The sequence below is a fragment of the Monopterus albus genome, unplaced genomic scaffold, assembly GCF_001952655.1.
Source record: "Monopterus albus unplaced genomic scaffold, M_albus_1.0 scaffold20.1, whole genome shotgun sequence".
Taxonomy (NCBI): Eukaryota; Metazoa; Chordata; class Actinopteri; order Synbranchiformes; family Synbranchidae; genus Monopterus; species Monopterus albus.
In genome coordinates this window covers 3,736,389-3,757,795 of record NW_018127900.1, presented here as the reverse complement: position 1 = coordinate 3,757,795, position 21,407 = coordinate 3,736,389, and the positions used below count along the sequence as shown (strand labels likewise).

At 41.6% G+C, this 21,407-nt stretch overlaps 1 protein-coding gene across 6 annotated transcripts in view; it reads left to right on the top strand.

The window, feature by feature from the left end:
* Window positions 1-2,092: 2,092 nt before the first annotated feature.
* slc20a2 (solute carrier family 20 member 2) overlaps window positions 2,093-21,407 on the top strand; it is a 43,278-nt gene continuing 23,963 nt past the window's right edge. Inside the window, exons 1-2 of one of the 6 annotated variants that reach the window (XM_020593676.1) lie at window positions 2,094-2,429; window positions 3,365-3,484. The gene's annotated coding sequence lies outside the window, so the exon portion shown is untranslated. Of the gene's footprint in view, window positions 2,430-3,364; window positions 3,485-9,330; window positions 9,349-17,069; window positions 17,172-18,252; window positions 18,391-21,407 lie in introns of those variants that run through there. The other 5 variants (XM_020593681.1, XM_020593675.1, XM_020593678.1 and 2 more) reach the window with 5 other exon arrangements.

Here is a 21,407-nt window from a genome sequence, read left to right as displayed (position 1 = left end):
TAACATATTTATTTGTAAAATATAATACGGTTTCTTTCTGTACAAAAAACATTATTTTAAAACTGCTATTTTGTAATTTTAACTGTATTGGGTTGTTTTTTGTATTACGGTTTTTCAGTGTTTAATCCACAGTAATCTGTAAATCCCACATAGAAATATGATTATTTTAACATATTTTTCCTTAAAATTAACAGTTTTGTTTGGTTCAGTAGTTTACTAAATATTACTGTACATAAAACACTGCTTCATTGTTTTTCTATTTACACTTTTTTGACGTCGTGATTTTACAGCACTTTACTGTTAATTTCACAGACATTTTTTTACAGTGTGAGTTTGTTTTGATTCTCACACTCTTTACCGGTCAAAAGTTAGAAGGTGAAGGTTAGCTAGAGCAGCTTTGTGTCCAGTGTCAAACAGTAAGGCAGGCCCTGCCAGGCACGAGTGAAAGTCGGTGTCACTAAGAGTCAGATATTCCACCTCACCCGCTGGCTGAATGGAGCAGAGTCATGTCTCAACTAGACCCAGCATTTATACAGTTCAAAAGGGAAAGTATTTCTCAGGTCACACACACGCAGGTACTCCTGTATCAACTGTATAGCCTATGGCAAGTTATGTTTTTTCTAGTATGCTCTGGGAAATCAAAGGCAAAATTGGAAACGTTTGATACAGGAAATTACTGAATTTCAATTTTTTTTTTTATTATTATTGTTCAGCATTTCTGTAAAAACAAACCTCTACTCTTGCTCTCTCCTGTTGGCTATGCACTGTAAATGTAAATCCTATTTTCGAGGGTGGTTGAATTGCCCCCAAACAACCCCACCTCCCTCCCTCACCCACTGTTGTTGACTGGCTTGGGCGTTACGTAACACTGATGCCTTGAGCACGTGGCCACAGCCATGATAGATGGCAATATCTGGACGGATTAAACATCTCCATCGACCCAGGAACCGCAACCTTCCCAAGCGACAACCCGTTTTACCTTTGATGCGTAAAACGAGGGCAAGGCTAAAGGAAAATCTGGTGAAATAATTTTTTGTTTTGTTTTTTATCTTAAACACCAGGATGACAGAGTCGCAAGGGACAAATTCCTCTGCTCGGCACGGGCACTTTATGTCTCATCCATAAAAATGATCCACAATTTAAGAAGGCTGTGGGAGGAGAATCTGCTGTTCGAGGTGCACTCAGTCACAGCAGTGTGCGCTTTTTATGGCTGTGCCATTTTTGCTTGAAAAATAAATAAATGAATGGCCTTTTTCCTTTTTCACACATTTCAGAGTTGTATAAGCAACACTAAAGCAAAATATGTGCATTGGATATTGTTAGGTATTTTTAGTCATAGAAATTGGATAGATACTTTATGTATTAGAAATGTTTAGTGGAGATAGGATGTCTAGTTAGACTGTTAAATGCTTAGGCGTGCTTATGAGTTTCTACAGGGTACATCTGGTCAAGGATACTAGAGAGAAGAGTTGATGACTGTCAGCAGACAGGGTGTTTAATATTATTATTATGATGTGTATAACTGTAGCCTTAGCCATAATATGTTCTTATGTTTAAGTCACGACATGTTACTAGAGGTCGTGAGAATGTTTTTAGCTACACACCACTTAATCAACAGACACACACATTGATTTGCTTCATGTTTTGACTACTGCTATGGCCAGCTGCAAAGCTGGCAACAGAGACGTCTCGGTTGACGTTTCTGTGTAGTATGGGGCTAGCCCAACCGAAGGGATATAATGTATAGGCCTGTTGGGTTCAGGGTCTTTCATCTTTCATCTGCCTGTGAGCAGTTTGGAGGTGCAAGATACCTGAGCGTGTAATGTTAATTTTACCTGTGATCCTTTGAATAAATCAGCACTGTTTTGAAGTTACTTGGACTGACTCGTCTCTCAGAGTTAGCAATGGTAAAAAGTACGGGGTACAACAATATAAACGTTACTGCTGCTACTAACGACACAGCCTGTGCTGACCCCTTGTGTGTATATTATGAAATATAAAATAAAATTAAAATCCAGAATAAAAAACGGTGCACATATAAACCGTAATCCTTACTTGGTGTATTATTGTATGTTTCCTTCTCCCCTTTGGTGTCATGCCCTCAGTGGATTGACCACTAGGACTCTCTCTCCCTCTCCTTCCCTGTCTTCCCCCTCCTTCATCCTAAAGCTGTCATCCTGGGCAGAGTTGAGACGACGGTTCAGTCCCTAAACGCCCGGATGAGAGCAGCAGGCGACATTCTGGGCAACATGGTCGCCTGAGTCGGTCGAGTCGAGGGCAACCATCCTGGGGGACGACAGACACTGCTGGAATCTCTGACATTTTCGACGCAACCCACGGAGAACGTTTCTTGGAAAAGCCAGGCAGAGACAGAGGCGTGGAGGCGAAGAGGAGCGCACATTCCCCTCTTGTGGTGTCCTATTTCATTTGTAAGTACATTTTGTCAGTCAGAAAACGCTGTTTTATCGCCTTCGACAGGGCTTCTGTCTTGTTTAGCCACTTTTCTTGCGCATTTCTTTGTGGTGAGCGTCTGTGCAGGATGCATTTAAGGGGAAATGGGCCTGGCGAGTGTGAATACAGTCAAGTAAAAATGCCTATTTAAATCAGCTGCTGCAGCGCGTAACCACGCAGCCTTGGCTTTGTATTCCCACAGCTTTGACAGACACCACCGTAAATATTGCATTTCAACCCCACGTGGAGACGTTTCGCTTAAAGGGAATATTGTTGGCGCTGGTCGCACGCAACAAAACGAGTGAATGGAGCTGCTACACGTGTGTAACTACATCCGACAGAGTATCACAATAGCACCCGTTCATATCCACAGTCTGGTGGCCTGTCCACCGTCTGAACCAGACTGGGGAAACTGGAACAGTCAAGAGCACCAACAGTCTATCATTTGGCTGTTTAATCACACCAGTTCGTTTCACTCCGTCGAGCTTTTCGTGCGCAAAGCAGACACTGTTTGACGACTAGGCGGGTCGACAACTGGGCATGCGCAATGCGCACTGCCACCACCGCTCCATTGCCTAATACCACTGAGAAGTTTGGACTAGTCTACACCAAACATTTCTGAAGTACCTCAGGGCCCTTACCAGCTTTACATCAAGGGCTCTAGGATTCCGACTGTTAATGTCACTTTGCTGGCTTGATATTTATCTGTGAGTGGTTTAATTGTTTCCAAGGGGCAACCAGTGATACAGAACAAGGAAATCAGTTCACATATACGTGTACTGTATATTTTTAGCAGTGACAAGGCAGACAGTTCCTATGACATGGATTGTTTCTATAACTGAGGCCCCAGCAGCTGTTTCAGGGCTAGCCTGTTCAGTTATCACCATGACTGATAAGTATTTTTTCCAACCAGAAAAATTACAAACAAGGAAACCTACACACAGTGCACATACAGGCGGTTGGAAAGAATAACAGGAACACCCTGCAAAGTAATTCAGCAGTGATGGAGGAAGTATCCAGGTCAGCTGCAAAAGTAAGTCCTGTTACAGTTACTTGAAGTATGTAAGTGAAATTAGCAAAGTGTGCTCTATATAGGAATATGGAGCCTGTAAGTGTGATTGTTTCATTATTGGATTATTATTCTTGACACATTGTTATGTATTATTATATTGTTTAATTTCTCAGACCAGTTTTAATTACTATATACAATGTTGAGTAGATTGGTTTTAATGTAATATCTTAATTTGTAAGCTATAGCTGTAAAATGTAATGGAGTAAAAGGTACTTATCCTATTCACCTACATAAGCAGCACAACTCACAAACCTATGTAGGTTTGTGAGTTAATGATTATCAATGCATATTGATTAGAAGAGGTGAGAAAGATGAAGAATGCCAGGGCCTGTCAATACCTCACATTGTTTTTTTTAGTTCTAATAAAAGCTTTGCTAAGAAAATGTAACATCAGTAAACCAAACAAGCTGATTGCTAGATCTTGTCCAGCCATAAAGGTTAGAAGACGGATATGAGCGTGTGTTATGTTACATGGAATAATGACTTCCCTCCTTTTTATACACCTGTGTGTTCAGTGTCAACTTCTGAGTGCGCAGTGCGATGCTTCTGTTGTCTTGCTTTGTGATGAGGACCGTGTTGCCACTGTGTAGCTTTAGAAACATACCCATGTATTGCAGTAGAATTTGACAGCTCCTCCTACTTTTCCCAAGTGTTTGAAGCTTACATACAGTATTTGTGGCGACTCTTGAAGAGTAGCCAGACTACCTAGAAGTGGCCTCTCAGCTTACTCCACTGTTTTAAAGGTCATGCAGGGATTTATAAATCTTTAAAGTTCTTACACCCACACAGTTTAATCTGCTGTAAACATAACCCGCTTTCCACAAAATGTTTCAGTTGAAGTTTTGTGTCGAACCTAAGCGATTACAGTTCAGCGATGCCGTCTCATCGCACAGTTTTGACTTAGTCTTAATTAAATGTTTCCATCATTATCTTATGGAATTAAAGTGGATTCACAGAAATGCCAGCAACACATTCAACATATTTTCTGACTGTACTTTGACCTGTCTTTTCAGTGTAATCCTGTAGGGGAAAAAAAGAAACGATTGAGGCAGTGATTCACACTAAATTGCCAGGTCCATGGCGACAGGGTGCAGCCACAGTTTAGACCACAATGTCAATAGTCTCCTTTTTATGCTCACCCTTAAATCCAAGTGCTTTAAAGCAGACACAGAGCAGTATATATTTAAACTTCAGTTAAATCAGGCAGCTTAAGCTTGTGTTTTGTGTGTTGAAGCTGAGGTGTGAGCTGTTTGTATGCATGGAAGAATTAATCTCATTTGGCAGTTTATTAGGTACATCTAACTAAAACCTGCAAAACCCTAGCTTCATGAATGCTGCTTTAGAGAGCTGTTGGTTCAACATTTTGATGTTGGTGCTATTACTGATGTGTTTCTATTATTATGTTCGCCCCATCTACATCAGTGAGGCTAAATAACAGGAACACCTCTGTGTTTTGCAGGTTCAACAGCTGCACAGACTACAGCTTTCAAAATGACCATACAGTTAATTCAACACCTCTGAAACCATTAGAACAAAAACTGAGGGTCATTTGTAATGATCAGCCTATAGAGAATTGTCACCTGAATATGCAGCTCCCCTCCCTTTAAACTTTACAGCAAATTCAGCTCATTGTTGAACTGTCCAGCCCTCAGCATCACTGTTGTTGTTCACCGTCTCTGCTCTCAGAGTATTATTTTCAGCAGCAGCAGGTAGCTGTTTGCGGCAAAAAGCCTCACATTTCCAGAACTTGGAGTTGTGCCGCGAGACAGTGGATGTTTGTATTGTGCTTTTGGTCCCAGCTTGAGAATTGTTACACCCTTAAAAATGAGCATAACTGTTAGTTTCCACTGTAAGATGACAGCATAACTGATGGTTTGTTTTTTTTTTTTACCATGATCTAGAGGTGCAGCAGTTGCAATTTTCTTTCTCAAGCCTGGTCTGCCAATTTCAATTTTGGCCAATTTCAGTTTTCTTTCTCTATAAAAACTACAATTGACAGCAGACAAACATGTTTGTAACTTTTTATTTAATGCAAAATTGTAATGAGTGTCTGTTACATCAATCCCACTCAACAGTTTTTATTTATTTTTTTAAGTGTGTGTAGTTTATTTGCGGTGTTGAATGTGCTGTACATACACATGGATTTCAACTGTAGCCAGTAATTCTCTCATTGTGTACTATTTATCAGAGTTGTGGACCGTTTTCCTTTCTCTAAGGTGTCTCTGTGGGCTCCTCTGTGCGCTATTTGTACACCAAGCGGTTCCAACGTGCAAGTGAAAGTGAGCACATGCACCATCGTGTGTGTAAATATGACTGGCACAGAACTGGATATCTCAGTAATCAGCCAGATCGCCAGTTATGACCGATCAAGCTAAAAGCCAGCCAATCAATCGCTGCATCTTTGCCCTGATCGGATGTAAGAGATCAGAAATACAGTAGACTGTTAAAGCTGCAATATGCAAATTCTGGAAATCAAGCTGGCACTGGCATAAGAGCAAACCACTCCCGCTTCCTGTTCTGCCCTGTTCCGCCCTGTTCCACTCACCTTTATCCTTGTTGTGTATGCTGTCTCTGCTAATGTAGGAATCAGGAACTAGCCTGCCTGCGAGTCAGCCACAGTGACGTATGCCAGCAGCTAACACTAGCTTGGAGCTTCGGTGCAGCAGGAGTAGTAGACCAGATGTGCTGCATTCACGTGTTGACAGCTGTGGGCTCTGTGGCCTGTGCCCTTCTCTGATTAGTTAGAAGGATCAGGCTCACTCAAACTTTTGAAGGGAGTAACTCTGCTCTGCTGCCAGGCTGTCCAGTGGATTTGGGTTAGAGAAGCCCTTCACAGCGCCTTTCCATGTTAAGACAGTCTATGTTTTGGAGCATATTTTAACTAAAAGTGTTAGAATGACTTTATAAACTGTCGCTTTACGTACAGAAAACATTTACAGTTTCAAATAATTAAGAACTGAATTTACAGTTTCCAACAAAAAGATGAAATAACCTTGGTGTAATGGAATGCCACTAGAAGGAAGGAAGAAAGTGAAATGTGTGCAGAAGGCAATGTGGTGTGCTCTGATTTCCATGAGGGTAGGGCCCCGTGCAGGCTGGCCCTTCTGCCGGTGGGTGTGTCCGTTTTGCTGTGGGCGGAAAGGCAGTTGGCACCGGGTCTGGCAGTGTCACAGTCGGAGAACAGTCTGTCTCTCTGATCAGCCCGCCTCGCCCTCAGAGCTCAATCGCACCGTTATGTCTGAGCCCTCTTCGCCATGGCAACATCACATGATAGCACAGAAAAAGTGGGAGTCTTTGTGCTGTGTGTGCCCTGTACATGTCTTTGTTACACTGAGTGGATCAATTTATTTTGATGTGGGCCTCACAACTTCAGAGTACTTTGTGAGGGTAAAGGTTTGAAGTAGATTAGGGGATAGGGTTAGACATGTAGTTGTGATGGTTAAGGTAAGGGGCTAGGGAATACATTATGTCAATGAGTGACCTCACAGCAATATTAAGAAATGACTGCGTGTCTGCTGCATGTGTTTGTACCAGCATTGTGTTTCTGTTTTGTTGCTGACAACCTGGTTAGGTATGATTTTGATCATGTGGTGTTGATAAAACTAGTCTGACCTTTTTATTAACAAAGGTCAGAAGGAGCACAGTGGAGAAAAGAGAGCAGGAAAGGTTGGCATCTGAGGGCTGTTGTTAAAGGAAACTGAGAAGAGCCCACATTAAGCAAGCTGCTAGCTGTCAGTGATTGGAAAAAAGAAGCTGAGAACAAATGGAACAAACTTCAGAATATCTTTTTTTTCTTCTTGTTCCAGACATCCCATTTCTATGGTCTCATGATAATTTCAGCATTACTTTAGCATTAGGGCATCATTTAAGATTGGGAAATTAAAACAGTTTCAGCTTTTAATTAGACTACTTTACAATCAGTTTTGCCTCAGTATGTACCAGGTCTAAGTTTGCCAGACTTATAAATAATTGAGGCTGCAATTATACACTTAAATGATTGTGGTTTGTATACAGTATGTATACAACTGATGTCGGCTGGCAAACTAACAGCCGATAAGAACGCTGCCATCCCTAGTCTGTCCTCCTGTTACCACTGTCACATACAGGCCTGCAGTCTTCTAAGTGAGCCTTAATAATTTGTTATACTGAGATTTTTGCCAACGTATCATCACATAATGATTGTGGTATTTAAGGTTTCTTCAGTTAGCACTCAGTTTTTTAATAACACTGGCAGCAGTAGGCATCCTGTTGTCTTCCTGTCTTAGTTGAATCAAGAAACCCTCACTTAAACTGGGAAGGGTGAGGCCTGCAAGACAACCTGTATTCTTCCAAGTTATGGCTTCCTTAAAAACAAAACCTCTAGATTCGTCCTATGAAAAAGGAAACTCATTATCTTACCTGTACATCATTTGCTATAGTTGCATTGTTTTCCTCTGACCCGTGGTTCATTTTTGGCCCGTTGGTGCTCTCCACTTGGGCCACGAGAGCCATTTTGTAGTGTTGCTGGTGGCCTTCTGTAAACAGCAGGGACTGTATCAAAGCGCTGTCACACAGAGCGGCTCTTGTTTGGGTGCTGGTCTGGTGTCAGCTATGCTAATGGCTGGCTTACTGCTGAACTGTGAAGCATTGTGGTTTCATTTATGGAAGGCCTGGACATTATTTTCCCATTCTTCTCATTCAAAAACATTTGTCCAGGCACACCTAGGGTTTGCTTTTTTTTTAATGAGTCATGGTTTTGCCACCAAGGCTTGGTTTGGTTTAGTGGTTTTGGAAAACATTTGATGGCATTGCACTTGAAGAAATAATGTAAGAACTAAGGGCCATGCTATTCTTGGCATGTGGAGTGAGCTTAACAGGTCATGTCAGTGACACATTTAGCTATTTTTGTGTGTGGTCGGTACACATCTGTGCCCCTGTTGGGAAATGTTTTGTATAACTCCAGTTTGACTCTTCTGATCGGATCACCCTTAATGTTGGGAAACATAAATGTTTCCATTTGGTGTATCGTACCAGAGATGGCTTAAAGCAAATTTTCATCCGCAGTCCTTTGGCAGGTCATAATCAAACAAAACAATACCGAATACCAGTTTATAAATTTCCAAAGAGCTGGTAATACAGGAAAGAACTGGCAAAACTGTGCTGCATAATATTGACAAAAATGTTTTAATAATTGCAGTATGGGTTGTTTCTCTCCTCTTTTGTTGCTTAACTTTAAGTAGGACCTTTTGGGAAATGATTGTAATTCAGCAGTGGAAGAAGCCCTTACAAAGCAGTTGGTGTGGAGAAGTGTGCACTCTAAGGGCCAACGCGTAATGGAAACAGTTTTGTTGATTTTGATTTCGGTGTCAGCGTAAACTTCTTCTTCCGTGTAAATATTTTCACAGCTTAATTGTCCAGACGTAACCTCACAAACAGAGCACATGTTTTTCACTTTCTCTCGTGGGAAAAGACAGTCAGGGGCTTCTTTTGTGCACGTGAAAATTCTTTTGAGCTTGTACAGATTTTGCTGTTTGAACAGGTGTGAGCTCACTGAACTGTCGGAGTTGTACACCAGAGCACAGTGAACAATGTGACAAGTCTTGGAGATGACTGCTGGACCCTCTGTGATGGTCCATGCTGTGGTGTTGATAATCTTACCCCCTATTTGCTTTTGACAGTACGGACAGTGCAGTGTTCCATGTAAGGATGAGCAGCTGGCTGACTGGTCACCACACACGCTCATGTGACACTGCTATTTCTAGTGAAATCATTCCTCCTCCCCGCTGCCTTTAGTAGAAGAGCAAGTGGTGGATATATGAGACCTCAGAGAGCAGCAAGGCTGAAAGGTGGGTCCGGTTTGTCTGATGGATTCCAGTGATATCTGCACACAGGCCACCTTGCAGGGTGGGGCTAAGCTAGATGGAACATTGACATACTGGACAATTGCATGTAAATGATTTGGTTTAAAATTAGACTGGCGTGTGCGCTGAGAGCAGTTTGTCTTTCAAATTCTTGTGGCAGATCTGTTTGTCAAGAATTGTTTGCACATTTCTCACTGGCACATACATCTTGTGAGGCTTGCTCATAACACATTCACAATGTGGTGAATATTTTTATTCACCATTGCTGTTTCTGTCCAGCAGTGTGAAAGTTAAAACAGTAATGTGCTCTAAGCTGCAGGACTTGTAAGTAAATTATGCCCTTCATTCCACCTACGTGACATGTAATTGTACAGTGTTGAAGAAACACTGTTGTGATTAAATGTGGTGATTGCACTGGATCATGTCATTAAGTTCTAACAAACTGAGACTGCCTAACGTATGGGGTATATGTTTTTTCTTTTTAAAATATTCCAAGTGACATAAGCATATGATTAGTGGGCTTGGTGGTCGTGTTGCACTTGTGCTTAATAATGGTAAATTGTGTAATTGGTCCTCTTTAGATCTATGATAGTCTAAACATGGAAGAATCTTGGAATGGAGCCTGGAAAATGTACTCACCAAGAATACTCCTGTACCATAAGAAACTGTGGGGAAAACACTGAAAGTGTAGTGTAAACAGGAGAAATGGGTCCATTCTATGAGGTTTTCTAAGGTAATGTTAGGTCAGTAAACTAGAGGAGGCAATGATTAAACATATTTGAAAATCTCCGGGGTTTCTTGTGTTGAACAGGTGATGACATATTCAAAACATTTCACACATTTCAACCCCGCTATGACTCTACAGTAAGTGACCCTCCTACTACCGCAGTAATTCTGAGAAAGTCTACCCAGTTCCAGTCTGAGCTGTAGTTCACCAACCTGTCAACATAATTATATCACATAAACTCATCTTTGTGGCTTGCAAAATATATGATAGGGTCAGTTTTCCTGTTGCCCAGGGCTGAACTATTCATCATTTTTATATTGAAATTGTGACATGAGTGCTATTGTCAAATTGCAAGCTGTCGGTTTAATTATAGCTCACATAATTAACAGTGTCTTAAGCTGTGAGTAAATGTTTAAGGCTACAGAGATGGCAAAAACACCAGTGGTGTGTATTTTTGTAAATAAAGCGAGCAGGCGGCTGGGCTGTGGACAGGCAGCTGGTGGACAGCGACGGCTGAATCACCCAGTTAAACCCTCACACACATCCTGACAATATTTTAAGCTCAACACCTTAAAAGACTCCCAGGCCTTTTGGAGCTGTGTTGCAGTGTGTCCTGTTAAACTGTAAAGCTGACATCAACTTGAGCAGCTGCAGTGCAGAACTGTCGCAAAACTAGCCACTTTCAGGCCCGAGGAACTTTTTAATAGTTCTTAGAACTGTTGGAGAAAGTACCTGCTCTTTTGTGTGTCTGTACCACAGGAACTGAGAACGATAATAGTTCTTAGAAAGCCATTTTGAGGGACTTTTTTTTTTTTTTTTAAGCTACTACGTCTGGGTTAGGTACTCCCCAAGCACAATAGAAACTAAGTACGTGTCAAAGAGCTTATTTTCTGCAATAATCCAAAAGCCTATGGAAAAATCCCATTGACTTTTTGTCAAGGGAACCAGGGTGATGCTAACTTATGAGCTGGCCTACAAAACTTCATCATCCCTATGGCACGCTATGGCAATCCAGTAGAAGGCCCTAATGTTTCTCAAATCTCAAAATTACTCCCAAATTAAAATCATATTAAATAAATGCAAACGTAAAATCATGATCATGCTAGTGTAGGTTGCTAATATTCCCAAAACAAACGCATTAGCTAGATGCTTTAGAACACATCCAGAAGGACAAACAACACATCTGATTCAAATTTGAGCCCTTTGGCTGCTTTTAACACTTTCCATCTCAAAAAGTCACACTGACGTTAACCCTGGGTTTTGCTCTTTCTTTGTTCCACTGTCTCTGTGTAAAAACACACAACCTCATCAGTCTGACAACCATGTTTCGGACATTGCTGGCTGATTAAATGACTACTCCATTTGAAGAAATTCCCTCAAGGTGTTCCTGACAACGCGTTCACAACAATGGCAGTACATAAAATGTCTGCTTATTTGTAGCAACATATCCTTCATGTGTTTAAAAATCTAGTAGTACGTGATAATAAAAAGGGGTTTGAGCTTCACTGTGCCACCTCCTGGTGTGGTAGGATGTTGTTCTAATTCAAGGCGATGGGTTGAAAAGTCCCAAGGAAATGAGTTATTCAAAAAGGATTAGAGGTGACCCAAGCAAACACACTCTCCTCCCCATCTACCCTCCACCACTGGAATACCAGCAGACCACCTGTCACAACAAGTTTCCCTCAGTGTCGAGCATGTTGTGACAGCACTCAGACACAAACAGAGAAGCACGTCACACACGGCCTCAAACGATGCTGCTCGCAAAAATGTTTTCCTGGCGTCTGCGCTGAATTGACTTGACTATCGGAAGACAAAAACAAATGGATGTAGTTTTACAGCGCCTGGGTTGTCAGGTGCACCTGGGTGTAACCAGATTTGCAAACTTGCCACTCGTATACAGAACAGAACACCACTCCTTAAAGCTGAGAAACACAGTCTGTGTGTAAATATGCAGCACAGCCTGCAGCCATGCCATACATATAATGGGTCACACACCGTGTATTGTGTAATTTAATAATAAAGCATAGATCTGCGTCTCCTGCCATGCAGTACTTTTACTATTGACAGTCCTGAATTCAGTATTGTGACTTTGCTGGTGTGCAAATGTGTTCACTATCAGAAACCTGCCTATGGACTCTTCAGTTTATATATTCAGTTTTTTAGGAGGGAAACTGAGTTTCTGTTGTTCAGAAATCACTGGTTAAATGGATCTGGCAGTATCTTCATAGGCTTAAAGACCAGGTCGTCATATTTATGTTGATGAATTCTTCACATTCGTTGCTTTTGCATGAGGATTTGTTGTTGACCTAAGTTGTAAGGCCATAGCTGTTGTCAGCAGCTGGTTCTTCCACATTAGGTAAAAAGAAACCAAACGGGTTTCTTTCTTTTGGAGGTTTGGAGACAGTTTTTCACCCTTTAATTATTTTACTTCATGAGTGTTTCAGTTGTCTTTATGTGGGAGTCAAATCAGTCATCCCTAGCTTGCTGCTTCAAAATGCAGCAGCGAGACTCCTCATTTGTACCAGGAAGAGATTTCTCCTCTATTGGCCTCTCGTATAGAGTTGGTTTTAGGATTCTTGTATTCGTTTTAAATCATTGCATGCTTTGGCACCAGCTTGCATAACTGATCTCTTTATCCCGTGTTCTATATCCAGACCCCTCAGATCCTCTGATCAGCTGCTCCTCTGTTCCATACTCGCAGTCCAAATCTAGAGGTGATACCTAAGAATAGGAAACCAGTGGATGTTCAGCCAAAAGTATTAACCCTTTTCCCCAAAACTCCAGAGACAAATGAAGATGAGGAAGAGAAATTGCGGGAGGGGTTTGGTGTTAGCATAAACATCGGTGACGCAGGTACACAGGCTGTGGGTCAAACGCATGCTGCAGGTGAACCAGCCGATGGAAGCAAACAGAACATCTGGCTGGGACCCAGAGCTGTGGGTGTGTGGCATACGGCGATGCCATGGTGAAAATTTTTTCAATGCCAAGAAAAATTAAGCGCAGCAGTGAATCATACACACTGTGCTCATAATGAGAAAATGAGCAGTTTCAAATTGCTGTTTGCACCAACATGAAATCATATTATAGTTTTATAATTTGATATATTATGTGGATTTTATATTTGACAGTTGTGTGCAATAAATGCATTTTATTAATTACGTCTTTGTTTTATGTGATCTTTACATGGAAGTTGCCAACAATCTGGTGTTGCATGAAAAATAAACAACCAAATTGTCCTCTGGCCACTGTGCCTGGAAACCTTTCTGGGGGAAACACTGTTAAAGGTATACTTATTTGCCTGTCGCAGCCCAACCCCTTTATTTCTGTTATTTAATTCTGTCTTGTTTTAACTTGTGACTTGCAATTTAACACTTGGTCAATATTTGTTGTACTCTGTAAAATCTACATTTGACTTGATGGTAGGGATATATTTAATTAATACAGTATTTAAAAAGTAAACTTTAAATCAGGTTCTTTTTAAGGTTGTTGTTTTTTTTGGTCAATTGCAAACTTAAGTTTTGAAATTGTTTTCCCCCTATGTTAATAAACGTAAATCTCCCTTGTGAGACCCCTTGATGTGATTAAGGTTTGCTGCTGAAGTCTTATGAGCGTTCTAAGTTCTTTCTCACTGCTCTCTCTGTGGCCTATCATCCATCCAGCTGATGCTTAGTTTTCATCTAGGACAGCAGTGCCGGGTTAATCCGCTGACTTGTAGGCCTGATCTGGCCAGCCTCTTGTTTTTTCTACCACTGTGTACGTTGAGGTTGGCAGAGGCCTGGCATTTTTGCAAAATGGTGGCAGAGCACAAGACCTCATGCTCCCCCACCGTCACCACGTCTCTCACTACGTGCGCACAGCACTGGGTCTAGTCAAAGCACTCCATAATACTGTTAGCTGGGTCATGTGCTGGAATCCAGGATTAAAAGATGGAGGGCAAAGGCCACTAGATCCAGCATAGGAAGGGGCATTCTCTCTCTCTGCCTTGCTCTCTTTCTTTTCTTATGTACTCCTCGCATTTGGGGATGCAGCCATACAAGGTCGCTTGTCTTTTATATTGTAGTTAGAAAGAAGCATGCATTTTCATATTATACTCCATAGTATAGTATGCTTCCACAGTTGGTGTCAGCTTGTGCTGTTTTCCTTGACATAATTCCAGTTTTTTCCTCTTAAAATCTTGTCCATATACACTTAATACTCTAACACACTATGGGGCGCATGACATTTAGGTGCATGAAATTACATGACAGTCAGAATTTTCAAAAGACTGATTTTTGTCTTGCATGCAACAACACAAGACCCACATTTTTACTTTCCACTTCGGAGAAGACTCTTTAGGATTTCGTTGGTTAATTGACAGTTTAGCATTGATGGAAGACGAAAACTAAGTTGCATTTATCCTCCTCAGTGGGGATGTACTCTAAAATCCATTTAATCATGTTGATATCTTTCCTTTCTCGCCGAGTCTCTTGCCCTTTCTGCACTGCATTTTCAGCACTCACTAATAACCGGCAGCCACTTTGGCCCAGTAACACAATTTAATACCACAGAACATGCCAACAGCAGATTACCAGTTTCAACAGTCGAGAAAGAGGTAGGTAGGCTGCAGGTCTTGGCAGTGTTTCGGGGTACAGAGTCAGAGCAACATTTCTCTGTTTCCACACCTATGAGAAGGAGAGAGTGGAAGGGGTGGGCTGGCAAGGGGAATAAAGAAGAGGAAGGACAGGGGTGAAGGGGACACTCTTAACTACTGGGTAGCTACGCTGATTCGTGGAAGAGACCTGAAACTGTCTGGCCAAAGGTGAGCATGGGAGGGGGTGAGAGTGGAGAGGGTCAAAATGACTCCTACACTGACAAACATGGAGACACAGTGGCTGAAGGAGCAAACAGCCAGACTAACTTTAAAAAGCAACAATTGTTAGGCTTGCCTACCTAATTGTGTTAGTGGTCATATGATGTGAAGCCTAGATAACCAAACAGGCTCCCTGGCCGCTGAGTAGTTGGTTCTATATTCATCATTGAGGCACATTTTGATTGGTCAATTAAGATCCCTATTGTGAGCGCGATTTATTCAGCAGAGGTGACTAATAGTTTCTGCCAGTCTAAAGGTATTATTTTGAGCACTGCATCCTTTGTGCTACTGCTATTTTAGGCCTTAGTGGTTCTTATGCATTGTGTGGGTGAGTGAGTGTGGCCAGCTGGACGATTTTAGAAGGGGATTTCAAATCCCAAGTTTATTAACATACAAGGAAAAAAAAGACTTACTGAAAACATGAGCTTTTGTGTCTAAGTCAGTTATAACTGTACATGTTTCATTTATTTCTCTCCCTGTATTGTTCTTTTTTTGGACCCACCACAAACGGTGTTAGGACAGTACAGTGTGTCGGTTCTCTTACAATAGTGGAATAGACACTCAAAGGGAGGGGTTGCTTCAGTTACTTTGACATTTCAGGGCGAGGGAGTCAAACTCGTGCACAGTCTCCAGTGAAATCAGAGAGAGTTGACCTTAAGAGTATTTAAACATAAGTCTTACTCAACACTGAAAGCCAGAGGGGGGGCTTGATTGTTTGCTGTTGTAACATGGCCTGTTTTAGTGTTGCTAAAGGCTCGGATACTTGTTCGGTCCCTGGAGTGTGAGACTGACTTTTTGTTGTTTTTTTTTTAAGCTTGATGCTTTGAGACATGTAAATCCACAGAAGAGGGATTGAAGACGGTCAAGTGGCAGTCTTCCCTATTGTAACAAATACTAACCTGAATCAGAAGACTGATAAGAATTATTGCCTTGCAGTCGTATGTCTCCACGAACCAGTCAAGTAGCAGTTTACATGCATATCTGTCCAGTGTATTGTAAAGGCAGAATCACTGAATGAATCCATGGCTGCAGAAAAGATCTAAGTTAACATGTTACCTGATTCCTGGAAAAAAAAGCCTGTTTTTATATGAAATTTACATATGTTTTTAGTTTTTGGTGACTTTTTTTTTTGCTTTACATCTGGCAGTTTGCTTGTTAGCTTAGTACTATTTAAGGAAAAGTGGAGATTGTCAGTGCATCCAGACTTAGGCCTGATAGCAAAGTGTGTCCAGACTTTTAACTGGTAATGTATACATAGTACAAGACTGTTAATCACTCAGAGGACAACAGTAATGCTGTAGGGGTGCAGTGCTGTATCATTGGGGGGTTCTCACATGGTACATTCTGCAGTGGAAATTCACTAATGGAGCCTTGTCGAATGTCTGTACTTAAACTGATGTCAGTAGTTAGCTCGGACAGATGTTGTCAGTAATAAGTATCACTGACACAAAACCTATTTGTTATTCTATTTAATGATCAACAGTGTGTTTAGTTTCAGATGTTCTTCAAGAATTACATACCAATTTAACATAGCCTATACTTAGAGCACTTTAATGTTAAAATTATAAATGCAATGAATTAAGTACGTTGGAAGCTTATAGAGGCACCACATGCTGTCAGTGCAGGTTGGCTGTCGAGACATCTCTGGCACATTTACACTGATTTTATTAGAGATGCCAAGATATATACCACAGTTAGTTGCTTCTTGACAACTTAACACAGTGCTGCAATGCAGAGACCCACAGTTGTGTAGAGCAAATGAGTGAGAGGATTAATGGGAGTGTGAATTGAAGAGAGCCTTGAGATCGGCATGCTCTTTGCAGTCATGCACACTGTTGTTGTCATTCTTAAGCGACCCCCCTCCTGCCCTTGGAGGCCGACTGATCTTAACACTGTAGATTGTGTGTGTGTGTGTGTGTGTGTGTGCGCCTGGGTTTGGGTTCCAGGATACAGCGCCTCCCTGCTGCGAAGCCCAGAGTCAGCGGCAGCAGGTGCAGCTGATGCAGATAGGCGTTTTTGCAGGCAGGGCCAGTTGGGGTCCAGAAAGTGAGAGAATGAGTGAAAGACGATAAACAAGAAAGCCACAGGAACTCAAACAAACACCTGATCAGACCTCAGAACAGTACTGCCCATATGAATATATTGCCCCATTCTAGTCCTTGCACAGTATGCCAGAACGAAGGGAACGGGACCTGAACAACAAAAGCCATTTCCTTAGCGTCAGCGGTGTATGTGAGTAATGAGTGTTTTTAAGTATGTGAGGAAAAAGATTGTGGGGATGTCAGGTGACGAACTGCAAGACAGAGATTTGGTTTAGCCACAAACTAGCCGCCTCACAAATTCGAGGTTTTTACAAAAGTTGAAAACATTTTTTTTCTAGATGCCATGATTAAAAAGCACATCATTGGCCTGTCTTGTTTTTAACAGATTTTCTGGAAAGATATATCTGAGGTTGTCTGTGTGTAGGAATTCTCTTGCTGTCTTTCTTGAAGCATTATCGGTGATTGAGGAGATGTGGACTCTGACTGCTTTGTATTGTCAGTGATGAGCCTGCAACGATTCTGACCCACACTCTTCATTGTGTGGATGAGAGCCTTGCTGAAGTCATGTAACATAAAGGCATACTGTTCAGTAAGAGAGACAATTGTGGTAAAGAGAGAATGGCAGTCAAAGTGACAGGCAGCTCATAGCAATGCACTGTTGTGTGTGCGTCCTTGTATTATGTGGCTCTGTCTTACCAAGAAAAAAGGATCAAACTGAACACGCTCATTTCACCACACTGACTCCTTTGCAATAACAAGCATCCTATATGATTGTGTAGCCCAGAGCTCATACCCTTTGGCACAGCATTGCTTTCCTTCTCAGCATGTTATCAGTATTTTGATACCAAAATGTGCATATTATATTGATCTGTCCAGAGTTTTTTGTTGTGCTGTGACCAGAGTAACGAAGGGAAGGCTTGTGCTCTGAATGCCCTTGATCCCCCTGCATGCTCATCTCCACCTGTAAAACATATTAACGCACAGGTTCACTTCCTCTCCGTCTCATCGTCCTCCTTGTTGGTTACCCTCCTGCCCAGTTATCGGCTACCAACCCTCCATGTGGTCATGCTCGCTGCACACAGACAGCCAGTACACCTTGGCGTCTCCGATGTTCGTCATTGGTTACCATGTGTCATGAATGCAGATACTTTGCTTTAAGAGGCAGTCTAGGCTCAGCTGGCTGCTCTCTCTCTCTCTCGTTCTCTGTGTTGCTCTTTGTTAGCTCACTCTCCCCTGCAACAGCACCACAACCTGCTGATTTCTCACCCTCTTGTGCTCCTTTCCTCATTCCTTTCTTCAGCCTATCACTTCCCTTAATCTGAGTTTCTCCCCATTACTGTCATTTTGTCTTTGACATTCGTTCATCTCCACCACTTTCCCACCTTCTACTGATGAGAGCAGACATGAAGGTGAGTGGAGGTGATTTCCAGGCTTTACTGTTTCTCTGTTTGTCCTCATTTTTTTTGTATTAACATAAATCTGACTTTTAACTTGGTAAGTCATCTGGTAGATGTAAGCATCCTGTGTCCTTGGAGGTATGGACTGCAGTTTGACTTTTAGCCAGCACTGGTAGCATTCTGCTCTGAGTCATCATCTGACTCTGTATGTATGCTTGAATTCTACACCTCTCAGCGTGTGTCTAAAGAACATGGATTAGTCAGGGGAGGTGTTTAATCAGTGTGGATAGTGCAGTCCCATGTCAATGCAGATTGGAGCTCGTGACTGTGTTTTGCACCAGCTGTGGTGCAGTGGCATCTCAGGCAGATGAGTGTTGTACAGTAACAACAGCAGACAGTTGGAGAAGGAGTCACAGTAAGTAGTTTGCACACAGCTTCCCTTGATAGTTGGGATGCACAACATGCTCCCAGTGGTCGATGCTGTAACGGGTAAAATGCTCTGCTCAGGTTGTGATTTAGCTGAGTAGTGTAACTTAAGTGAACTATCAAAGTTAACATTCTCTATTGAACAATTTCCCTTTTTTTTTTTCTAGATGCCATGATCAAATATTCCAGCACTGACAACTTGAAGGCCTATTTTAGTTTTCCCATGTTGTGTGTTTTGTGTCCGTGCCCTCGTTATGTGTACTCTGACACTGACAGAAGAGAACGTGTCTGACAAATAATTTTTAAGAGCTTGTCACCTCCCAAAATATGTCACTCTGATTTGATTTAAAGAAGCTTTTTTAGATGGGACAGCAGTTCATTTCAGGCTGAGCATGAGATTGTAACTGGTAAACCGACTGCACTTGCAGAAGCTTTTCTACCTTAGCGGACAAAGCGCTTTACAGTTTGCCCCTTCTGAACCACAGCCACCCCTTGAGAGCGAAGTTAGCAATTTTCACAGAAGCTGACAGTTTTCAAAAAGACACTCAGTACTCTTCAATAAAGGAAAACCTCATCTAAATATTACACATTCTTCCATCACCAATTTCCCATCTCAACAGCAAAACATTATCACAAATTGTTAATGTAAACTCTTTATCCTCGTTAACCACTGGTACATACAGTGGGCCCAAAGTACATGAATCACGCTAAAATATTTGGAGAGATGCATAAAATCCTCATGGATGTCAACGTATATCGCAGTGTGAACAACAGCGGCCCCCTCCCACAGCCCTGCTGGTCTCAGTTTCAGCACCTTGGACAGCAGTTATGGCACACATGGTGCAGAGCTTGACAAGATCCACCTGAGCTAAACTAGGAAGCAGGATGCTACCTACCCTAGCATTATCCTACAGTAGCCTTGTTGGGATCCACCAGCCTCCAGACAGATAGTCACCCTAACTTGAAAACTGTTTTAACTGATGCAAAAAGAAATAAAAACATGACATTGGCAATACATAGCAGCCATCAGCCTCCCCGCTCTCTAAAGAGTGGTACTCACCATTGAAAACCCTGTTATTGGTTGACCATTAGAAATGATAACGATGACATAAATTCAGTGTTATGAAGGCAGCTATCATGCAATGTGCGCAGGTCTAAATGAAAACCATACAGCATATTAACTTCCCACACTGATCAAGTCATACTTGTTCCGCTCTGTTAGAGCTAGCATTGCCCGCACATCATCTCAAACGCCTTTTCTAAATTGTCTGATGCATAATTTCTTCTCTCAGGTCAAATAACAATTGCAGGCAGTTTTCAAATTAAATTTAGTATATCACTGTTTCATCTCGTGTAGTGCATTCATACTCTGGCAGCAAAAGGCAATCCTGATCACTGTCGATGAATCTATTAGGGTCCAAATTATAGGTGAGCTGAAATATTCTTCGAAGGTAATTTACAAATAGAACTGCGTGATGGTAAACACTTCATGTTTAATATCTAGAGTCATTTATGAAAGACTGTTCCTGACATGGAGGAGTAAAATGGAAAAGATAACAACTTTTTGTATTGCGTAACATTGTATGTAATTTATTTATACATTTATTTGTCACTTTTAATGTATAACGATTTTATCTGTTTCTTACAAAGCACAAGATTCTTAGCAGTTTCAGGGTAACAAATCATTCATTGGAGCATTTATAAACAGTCACAAGTGGCATAACTGTGCAGCCTGAGATGGTCAGGATTCATTTCACATTCTAAAGGTCATATTGCCAGTCTGTTTGCAAGAAATCCATGTAATTTGTAATGCTGTTTAGCTTGCATCAGACCATGAGTCTGTATCTCTGGCAAATACTGCATTCTGCATGTCTGCTGTATGTAGTTGTTGACTTGCTAGTCAGATGTAAGGTCCTATACCTCCTCATCTATCAGAATGTATAAACAGTGCCAGGATGTGTTTTTGTGATCAAACTGTCCAGTGGACATTTTGATGTATTTTCAAGCCAGATATTCACAACAGCAGACAGGTTTGATTTGAAGTGTGGTGTACTTTTGACCACAGTTCTTTGGAGGAATTTCTCACTAAGATTACAAAGTACCAACCTTTCAGTGACACAGTCTCACAGCTTGATATGAATGCTTTGCATATGATGGGGATGTCCAAAGAAAAGCTAAAGTACTTGCTCTATTTGCAGTAGGTGCTGCTACTTATACCCCGAGGTATCATGGGAGGATTACGCTGTTCAATTATTTATGCTCTTTTTTTCTGTGAATTAAATTAAAACATGGGCTGTGCTTTATACAAAAGATCCATTCAGCACAGTGATTTCAATACATTATTTGCTCTCGTTGCCGACAGCAAGAAGGTCTCTGGGTTTGAGCCACACCGGGACCAGGTAGAGCTTGTTTCTACAGCTTTTTTTTTTTCTTTAAGAGTTTGCAAAGGTTTCTTGAAGGTGCTCTGGTTTTCTCTCACATTTCTCCCCAAATTACAGTGCATACATGTTCAGTGAATGATTAGGGACAATCCTGCCATCCCCCTCGAAGAGGCACTGGAGTTGGTCTCCCACACACTCCACGATGGCTGCTGCTAAATAGTT